Source organism: Canis aureus, chromosome 33 (genome assembly GCF_053574225.1).
Source record: "Canis aureus isolate CA01 chromosome 33, VMU_Caureus_v.1.0, whole genome shotgun sequence".
Classification (NCBI taxonomy): Eukaryota; Metazoa; Chordata; class Mammalia; order Carnivora; family Canidae; genus Canis; species Canis aureus.
Window position 1 is genome coordinate 7,594,896 of NC_135643.1, and position 10,926 is coordinate 7,605,821.

The following is a 10,926-nucleotide window of genomic DNA, read 5'->3' on the forward strand; positions in this document are numbered from 1 at the left end:
GAATTCTTAGAAGAAAACAGGGGGAAAACTTAATGGCATTGGATTTAGCAAAGATGTCTTAGGATGACACCAAAGGCACAGACACCAAAGTAAAAAGTATACAAATTGTACTTCACCAATTAAAATATTTGTCTGTCAAAGGATACTATCAAGAGAGTGAAAAGGCAGCCTACAGAATTGGAGAAATATCTGTAAACCAAGTATCTGGTAAGAGATTAATGTCCTGAATATATATATATATATATAAAAAATATATATAATAATATATATTATATATAAATAATAATTATGTAATATAATATATAATTATAATTATATAATTATAGCTATATAATATAAAATATTATAATATATTATAATTATATATTAATATTATTATAATGATATATTGTATATTATTATAATAATATATATAATATAATATATATTACAGTTCAACAACAGTACAACTCAATTAAAAAAGGAACAAAGAACCTGAATAGACATTTCTCCGAATAAGATACACAGATGGCCAATAAGCACATAAAAAGATAATCATCATTAGGGAAATAAATCAAAACCACAATGAGATACTACTTCATATGCATCAGGATGGCAATGGTATAATAAAAAATATATTTGGTCTTTGTCCCTGCATCCAGGAATAGTGCTCCTAAAACTCATGGAGTTCCCAGTGTGATAGAAGCATCTTTTTGCTAATGTGACTCTTAGGGTGCAAGAGCTAGGTAATGCAAGGAGGGGAGCTAGTTGCCTGAAAGACCAAACCTTGGTTAGATTGGAACTTTTAGCTCCACTCCTGACTTCTTAGGTGAGAGGCGCTGGAGCTTAAGTTTAATTACCAATGGCCAATAATTCAATCATGCCTAAGTAATGAAACCTCCATTACAACTCCTTAAGAATAGGATTTCACTGGTAGCCTGAGTGGCTCAGTGGTTTAGCGCCACCTTCAGCCCAGGGCCTGATCCTGGAATCCCAGGACGGAGTCCCACCTGGGGCTCCCTGCACAGAACCTGCTTCTCTCTCTGCCTCTTTCTCTCTCTCTTGCTTGCTTGCTTATGAATAAATAATCTTTTTTTTTAAAGGGATTTCCCTGAGCAAAAGCAAGCAAATATCTAGGCAGCCTTATAAAATTTGTCTCAGCTTCCTCTTATAGGTCTTTCAGGAACTAATGTAACAAATTAGTTAACAAGGAAATGGGGAAAGGCAGAGAGGAGAGTCAAAAAACTCTCCCAGTAAAGTGGAAGTCTTTAGATGGTTATTAAGAAATGACATGAATAGAGCATCTGGGTGTCTCAGTTGGTTAAGCATCTGCCTTTAGTTCAGATCATGATCCTGACATCCTGGGATTGAGTTCCCTCTTGGGCTCCCTGCTCCATGGGGAGTCTGCTTCTCCCTCTCCTTCTCTCTATCTCTTGTTCTCTCAAATAAATAAATAACATTTTTTAAAAATGAAAGAAATAAGACATTGATGCGGTTAAAAAAGTTTTTAATATAGCACTGTTGAAGATTGGGTGGACCAAATGAACCCCTTTCTAGTTCCCCAACATTAAAATACCCCCAAACAAGTTTGCTCTATTTACCCCAGTTTGGAGAAATTTAAAAAGCTGGAAACCAAAGAGAAATCTGGCCTGGAATCACCTGGGGCAAGAGTCAGGTAGATGAACCAAGATGAAAATTGGCACACGGGCCAGAGTCCCTTGGCTTGGGACCCAAAGCTTAACACTCAGGAATGGGTAAATGGTGGGAGGATGAAGAAAAGAATTATCAGACATTCCTGGACACAGGAGACACATGCATTGTGGTACCGACACCTGTTGGTAAAACCCTAATGTGGGCTGCAATTAGATTGAAAGAATATAGAAATGTGAGAATTGATAGGATTAAGGTAAAAGTTTGAGTGAAAATTGTAATATTTCAACAGGCTTTATGTGAAGAGGTTGTGTCTCCTTTAATCTGAATGTTTTATGGGAAAAGATACTGTTAAAAACAAGACAACAGGCCTAAAGTGGAGTCATTTCTGCAAAGCCCCTTGCCCAAACTGAAACTTAACTTAGTTTCTGCTCTCCCAGAGATGGAATCTTTTTTTCTTTTTTTTCTTTTTTCCCAGAGATGGAATCTTAAACTAATTAGCACTGGTTAGGCAATTTGCCTGATAGACCTCTGCTATACCGAAAGGAAGGCAGCCTTGCAATAACTAACCTACTTTTTTTTGTCTAGTATAACTTCCTTGTTTCTGCTTCCTTCTGCCAGAAAAGTCTTTCATTCTGGGGACTCCTGGATGGCTGAGTGGGTTAAGCGTCTGACTCCTGATTTTGGCTAAGGTTATGATCTGGGAGTCCTGGGATCAAGCTCCACATCGGCCTTTGTGCTCAGTGCAGACGAGTCTGCTGGAGGTTCTCTCTCTCCCTTTGCTCCTCCCCTGATCTCACGCTTCTCTCTCAAATAAATAAAATTAAAAAAAAAAAAAAAGATTTCATTTTGTACAGCTCCCCAGAACTCTTTTCTATCTGCTAGATTGCATGCTGCCTGATTTATGAATTGCTGAATAAAGCCAATAAGATCTTTAAAATTTACTCAGTTGAATTTTGTTTTGTAACAACATTATATCTGACTAGGGGACACTTTTCCTACATAGTGTGGGGCGACCTGATCAGGTCACTAGCAGCATGGGAGGTAAAAGTATTCACCCAAAGCAGAACAAAGGAGATAGAAATTTATTGAATACACTGCAAGAGAGCAGCACGCACAGTACAGCACAGGAGAGAGTGTCTGCCAGGAGGCAGTGGTGGTGGGAGGGGGGGACTACAGTTAAGGGGGAGCAGGTGAGGAAATATGAGAGTTTGTTTTGTTTCCTGTTACCTGTGCCCATTGGTCAGCTAGGGCTTATAGATATTGTGAGGTGGGTCACCTAATGGCCCTGTTTATATTCAGCCTTGGAGTCACTGTGAGCCCCTTTACCTTTCTCAGATTTTCATTGCTCAAGTTGGTTGCCTAAAAGCAGTCTCTACACCTGGTACTGTAAAACCAAAACCTGCTAAGGGTTTTACTTCATACCATCAAATTGTTCTATAGTAAGACTGTGGTAATTTACAATTTCATAAGAAATGAGTGCCTTGAAAAAATTGTCACTAAATGGAGTCTTTGCCAACGTTATGGGTCAAAGATTTCCTTTTAGGTAGTTTCAATTATTATAATTGGTACTTTGCTCATGAAACTGAGACATTACTTGGTCATTTTTATTTGTTCTTTCATGAATTACATCAATATATATTTGCTCTTTTCCTATTGCTGTTTATATCTTATTGATTTAAAAGAACATTTATATATTAAAGGTATTAGGTTTTGTCTGTCAAATATTCAAAGTGTTTTTTTCTCAGATGCTTTTTAACTTCTGAATGTGTTTTTTTTTTTTTTTTTTAATGATAGTCACACAGAGAGAGAGAGAGAGAGAGAGAGAGAGAGGCAGAGGGAGAAGCAGGCTCCATGCACCGGGAGCCCAACATGGGACTCGATCCCGGGTCTCCAGGATCACGCCCTGGGCCAAAGGCAGGCGCCAAACCGCTGCGCCACCCGGGGATCCCTCTGATTGTGTTTAAGGTAATCATTCTTAATACAAAAATGTAAGACCTTTTATTTAAAATTTCCATTCATGTTCTTTTTTTTTTTTAATTTTTTTTTTTAATTTTTATTTATTTATGATAGTCACAGAGAGAGAGAGAGAGGCAGAGACATAGGCAGAGGGAGAAGCAGGCTCCATGCACCGGGAGCCTGATGTGGGATTCGATCCTGGGTCTCCAGGATCGCGCCCTGGGCCAAAGGCAGGCGCCAAACCGCTGCGCCACCCAGGGATCCCTCCATTCATGTTCTTAATCTTTCTAAGATATCATATTTAGGAACACTTCCCTGTCTTATGATTAAAAACATTATTTTAAATAAAAGTTAATTACTAGTTAGGACTAATGTACTAATGTCACTGGGTCCATGGAACCATAAAGAGATCATTTACCAAAAGTTTAAATACTGGATTCACGCAAACAATAGAATTGTTTTTAAAAAAACTTTATAGGGATCCCTGGGTGGCTCAGTGGTTGAGCATCTGCCTTTGGCCCAGGACATTGGTCCTGGAGTCCCGGGATCGAGTCCCACATAGGGCTCCCTGCATGGAGCCTGCTTCTCCCTTTGCTCGTGTCTCTGCCTCTCTCTCTCTGTGTCTCTCATGAATAAATAAATAAAATCTTAAAAAAAAAAGACTTTATAAAAAATGATAATTGGTACCTTTCTTCACTGAAAGGATCTAGCAGTCCTTGGGAAAAAGGCTGCTTGCAAGGACTGAAGTAGAGAAAATACAAGATGAGCCTGGAACTTTTTTTAATCCCAGAAAATAAAGATGGGCTCAAAGAATGCTATAAATAGTCAACTTGACATAAGAGTCAGGTGGGAAAGGGTGATACTGACCAAATCTGAGGCAATTTAACTACCAAAATTATGATAGTAATGGATTATGTCCCATAAATAAAATAGGAATCTTTGAGTCCAAACTGATATAAATTAATGAACAAATAATTAAGGTAAGAGAAAGTTCTTACTTTCAGTAGAATGCCAACTAATAAAAGTAGAAGAAATCATAAAATTAGAAAAATCTCCTTTGGCAACTATCATCATCATAATAATAATCAATACAGGAAACAGATACTACAACTAGTGGATAAAGTTTGAGTAACAGACAGTTATGAATGACAGGAGAAAAAATAACTTTACAAATACCATCTTAACCAAATAATAAAAGTTAGCATCACCAGTAAAGAGTCAAAACAAGATCAGATGCATTGTAATGTGATGCTCTGAGACAACACCATATCTGTGATATTCTTGCTAAAAGTGCATAACCTACCTGCTGAGATAAACAATGGGTGTTATACTTTATGTTGGAAAATTGAATTTTAAAAAAATATAAAAAAATAAAAGTGCAAACCTGAATTTTATCACAGGGAAACAACAGACAAACTCAAATTGAAGACCATTTTACAAAATAACTGATTCTGTACTCTTCATAAATGCCAGTGTCATGAAACACAAATATTGAGAATAGATTAAATACAACTAAAGAAACTGGACAACTAAATGCTGTAAGGAATAATCCACAACGACAGAGACAAACTGATTCAAACAATACTGAAGTACCATTGAAAATTTTTTTAACCTTATTTTAGTTTGCTTTATCTATAATTAGCATAACTCAGGAAAACTTGAAAAATGAATAAATTTCCAAGTCTCTACTTTAAGAACTATTTTAAAAATTTACAGGGGTGGGACCCCTGGGTGGCGCTGGGATCCCTGGGTGGCGCAGCGGTTTGGCACCTGCCTTTGGCCCAGGGCACGATCCTGGAGACCCGGGATGGAATCCCACGTCGGGCTCCCGGTGCATGGAGCCTGCTTCTCCCTCTGCCTGTGTCTCTGCCTCTCTCTCTCTCTGTGTGACTATCATAAATAAATAAAAATTAAAAAAAAATTTACAGGGGTGCTTAGGTGGCTCAGTGTCTGAATCTTAGTTTGGACTCAAGTCATGATCTCAATGGGCTCTGGGCTCTGAGTTGGGCTCCATCCTCAGTGGGGAGTCTACTTGAGATTCTCTACCTCTGCTTCTTCCCTTGCTTGTATATGCATGCTCTCTCAAATAAATTAATAAATCTTAAAAAATTTTTTACAAATGGTCCTCCTCCAGTTACCCAAATTATAAATCTTTGAATGTGTTTGAATAGCAGTTTGTAAATTTTCTCGTCATATTGAAACTTTTCTGTCATGCTCTAAATTTTGCTAAATATATATACTCTTGTTTTTTCAACATTGGGATTCCTTTAATATAGTATATTAAGGATAATTTTTAAAAACAACCCATTTTACAGGTGAAATGCTTAAGGAACTATGAAGGACACTTACAGAAAGTTATTGTGCATCTCATTCCCCAAACTCTAAGAAGATAAAATGAGATGATCTACTATACAGTAGTATAGTAGCAAAAACAGTTTGAATTTCATAAAATGCATAATCTTCCTTCATTTAAGTTTTACTCCAGAATAATAATAATACAATCTCTACCTCAAACTCTCCATAAACTTTCACCATATGAAACTTTTATAGGAAGATCTCATAAAGCTTGGTTTGACTCCTGCCATGACAGTTTCCGCCCTGGTACATTTCTAATATTGTCCAGTATTTTCAAAATACCAATTTCGTAGTATATGTCCAACATATATGAGATAGATTTCCAAAACTATCGTTACTAGACATACTCCTCCTTCATGTACTACCATAAGATATAAGAGACACCAATAGAAGTCAGCCTTAAAACATACTACAAAGGAACATTTTGGACCTTATATAGGTTTCCTAAGCTCCAATGTGGGAGCTTCCTGTGGGAATGTGCTTCCCAGATGTATTAGTTTTCTAGGGCTACCATCAAAATACCACAGACATCATGGCTTAAATAATAGAAATTGATTTCTCATTGTTCTGGAGGCTAGAAGTCCAAGATCAAGGTGCCAGCAGGATTGTTTTTTCTCAGGCCTCTTTCCTTATGCTTGCAGATGGCTTCCTTCTTGCTGTGTCTTCACATGGTCTTTCCTCTGTGCACAGCATCCTTAGGATCTTCTTGTATATCCAAATATCCTCTTCTTATGAGGGCATCAGTCACTTGGATTAGGACCTACCCTAATGACCTCATTTTAACTTAATTACCTCTTTAAAGACCCTACCTACAAATATAGTCACAGTCTGAGATACTGTTGGTTAGCTTTTCAACATAAGCATTTTGGGTGGACACCATTCAGTCCATACCATCAACCTGTGTTTGAGATCCCAGTTATCTAGCTCCACTGGAGATCTGATCCTGAGATTCATTAGGTGGTTTCCATAAGCAGAAGACCTCCAAAAGTGGAAATCGATCTCCAACACTCTATATATCAAAAGGTGGCATTGGGTATCGTCAAATATAAACAAGGCTGGGCATTGGTTAAAGTGGAAAAGCAGCTCTTATTCAGTAACCAGTGCTATAGGGGAAATAAGTGAGATCCATTCTATTTTGTGCAGGGGTGATAGGGCATTTTAAAGGGAGAGTGAGGGGGATGCCTAGGTGGCTCAGTTAGTTGGGCATCTGACTCTTGATTTCAGCTCATGTCATGATTGCATGCATTATGAGACTGAGCCCTGTGTTGGGTTCTGCACTCAATGAGGAATCTACTTGGAGATTCTCTCCCTCTGCTCCTCCTCCCACATTCTTTCTTTCTCTTTTTCTCTCTCTCTTTCTCTCTCTGTCAAATAAATAAATCTCTCTCTTTTTTTTCTTAAGGAAAAATGAGGAAATAAGGAGGGGAGCAAGTACAGGCTTGAGCGGAGTCAGGGAAGTGAACAATTACATAAAAAAGATAAGTGTTGGTCAATATATCATTAGACCATCTGTTTCTGCTAACTAGCAGTTATCAAAATTAGGCTCCCTCTCTCCCCCAAAAGACTGGGAGGCAAAGATCTTATCCTTCCTGATGATTACATTTCAAAGGTATGGTTTTTGCATCCTTGAGAAAGATTCCTCGGTATAGGAAATACAAATATATCTCAAAGGGACAGAGGAAGGATTTATAATTGGAAGTCCTTTTTTAGTAAATGCTCTAAGAAAGGAGGGTCAAGGGCCTATCATCAGGTATTGGCTAAAACAAATGGCAAATTCTTTTGGCAGTCTTGAACTTTTCCGTGGTAGAGGGGTGGTCATCCCAGATACATGGCCTTAGTCTGAAAGGAACCATGCTAGAGCTTGATCAAGCCTCTTAGTTAATGGGTTTGGATTGGAGTCATTGCGACAAGAGTTTTTATTTGTTTGTTTTAAGATTTTATTTATTTCTTTATTTGAGAGAGAGCTCATGCATTCGTGCATGGGAGTAGAGGTGAAGGGTGGAGGGGCAGAGCAGGAGAGAGAGGGACAAGCAGACTCTGTACTGAGTGGAGCCAAGATGAGACTCAATCTCACGACCCTGAGATCATGATCTGAGATGAAACCGAGAGTTGCCCACCCAGCTGACTGAGCTACCCAGGAGCCCCAATGCCAAGAGTTTTTATAGTTCTTGGTATCAAAATCTTTCTCCATGATCTCTGGATCAAGATCCATGATCTGGCAATGAACTTTAAAATCCCTAAATTTTATTCTGAAACAATTGAAGTGACTGAAAGTCTTTCTAACCACTGGACTTTCCAACCATTGGATTTTCCAGCTATTGGATTAGTTGAACACTCTAGAATATATATATATATATATATATATATATATATATATATATATATATCAATCCCAGCACATCTACATGCCTTAATTGGACTTAGGCCTCTAATAATTTCTTGCTATTACTGTTATTTTTCAGAGCCTTAAAAAAACCCAAGAGACATTGAAAATAGAAAAGAGACATAGGAGGGTACCTGGGTGGCTCAGTTCGTTAAGCCAATGACTCTTAGTTTTGGCTCAGGTCATGATCTCAGGGTTATGAGATCAAGCCTCACATTGGGCTCCACACTCAGTGCAGAGTCTACCTGGGATTCTCTCTTCTTCTGCTCCTCTCTCCCTATTCTTTTTTTCTCTCTCTCAAATAAATAAGTACTTTTTTTTTTTTTTTTCAATTGGGACCAGGGACACCTGACTGGCTCAGCAGTTTGGGCCTCTGCCTTTGGCTCAGGGTGTGATCCCAGGGCGGGGAGTAAGTCCTGCATCAGGATTTCTGTGGGGAACCTACTTCTCCCTTTGCCTATGTCTCTGCCTCCTTCTCTTCATGAATAAATAAACAAATAAAATCTTTTTTAAAAAATTGGGACCCAATAATATTTATCTCTATTAAGTAGATGTGGCATTTTAAATGGGTGGGTTAATGCAAATTCAAATTATTTCAAGGAAAAACCATGTTTTTTTTTACACTTCTATTTGCATTTTTAGATAACCATTTTTTCCCATAAAAAGGATCATAACAGGAATATAGAAAGCAATGGTTGTGCTCATGACATGGGCCAAATTTTGAACAAATGTGCATAAAAATAAGTAAGTATCATAAAGGAAGATAGAAGTTATCTTAACAGCATATCATTAATTATACAATTTCTCAAAGGGAATTGAACGTGTGTGGCCATAGATATGCTCCACTCCAGTCAGTCTTCAAGGGAACCTATGGGGGGAGGGAGTTGACTGAAAACCTCCACCTGTAGCTCTGTGAATGCTGTGGCCACATTTCCCTACCCTGGCAGCTCCTAGCCAATCAGCGTGCACAATGGAGAAACTGATGAAGGCCCATCCTCATGAGAAACCAGATTCCTTTGGCAGAGGACTTTGGCTCAAGGATTTCCTATCAGCCTGGTGGAGATTTTCTTAACTTGTTTTGCATCTGAGACTCCTCCTCCATGATCCTCCTTCCTTCCATTACTTGTTTCCCTGGTGTCAGACATGCATGATTTTATGAAGCCTCTCCCTGCTTACTCATTTGTCTCTCCCTTACCTTTCACAGGTATTTTCCCCAATATGGCTATCTCATATCTAATCCTGCTTTTGTGTCTGCATCTCAGGATCCAAATGGACAGAGTGCTTGCTTTTTCATATCACCCGTGAAGGTCTCTCTGAGCGACAAAGATTCCATTTCCAAATTCATGCCAGTGTTTTTTATTTTAAATCTCCAATCAGTGATCCAGCATAAACATAATGCAGGTCAAAACAGAGTCATTCTTTTTTCCTCCAGCTTTATTGAAGTATAATTGAAAATAAAATTGTGGAATGCCTGAGTGGCTCAGTTGGTTAAGGCTCTGACCTAAGCTTAGGTCATGATCTCAGGGTCCTGGGATTGAGCCCCAAAAAGGGCTCCCTGTTCCGTGGGGGTCTGCTTCTCCTCTCCCTTTGCCCCTCCCCTGCTTCTCCTCTCTCTCTCTGTCTCTCTTTCAAATGAATAAATAAAATCTTTGAAAACAGAAAAGAAAACTGTATACTTTAAGGTATATAGTGTGGTGATTTCATGTAGATGTATATGGTAAAATGATTACCACAATAAAGTTAGTTAACACATCCATGACCTCATATATTTGGCTTTGTGTGTGTGTGTGTGTGTGTGTGTGTGTGTGGCAAGAACACTTAAGATCTTATCTCCTCACAAATATCAAGTACACAATATAGTATTGTTAACTGTAGTCACCATGTTGTACATCAGAGTCCCTGAAATTATTCATCTTATAACTATGACAGTTTGTACCCTTTGACCAACATCTCCCCATTTCCCACCACTGCCCAGCCCCAGCAACCACCATTCAACACTGTTTCTATGAATTCAACTTTTCTAGGTCCTACATAAAGTGAGATCATACGGTATTTGTCTTGCTCTGACTTATTTCACTTAGCATAATGCCCTCAAGGTTAATCCATATTGTTGCAAATGGTCGAGTTTCTTTCATTTTTATGGTTGAATAATATTCCGTTGTGTATATACACTACATTTTCTTTATACAAAGTCATTCTCAAGGTCACTACATAGTGTATAGTACAATATGCCAATAGAGTTATAAAGTTTCTAAAAGATAAAATCAGAAAACATTTTTATTCCATCTATAAGTGTAGAATGTTATTAGCTTACAATACATTGTTGACTTTTATTCATGGACTCAAAGAATTCTGCCATAATTTGTGATCTTCTTTATGACTGTTTCCCAAATTTTCAAAATGGTCTATGCTTACCGTACTAGTTTGTTAGGGCTGCCAGAACAAAATACTACAGACTGAGTGGCTTAAGCAACAGAGACATATTTCCTCACGATTCTGAAGGCTAGAAGTCTAAGATCAAGGTGTTGGTAAGATTGCTTTCATCTGAGGCCTCTCTTCTTGGCTTGGAGATGGCCATCTTCTCCCTGTGTCTTCGAATG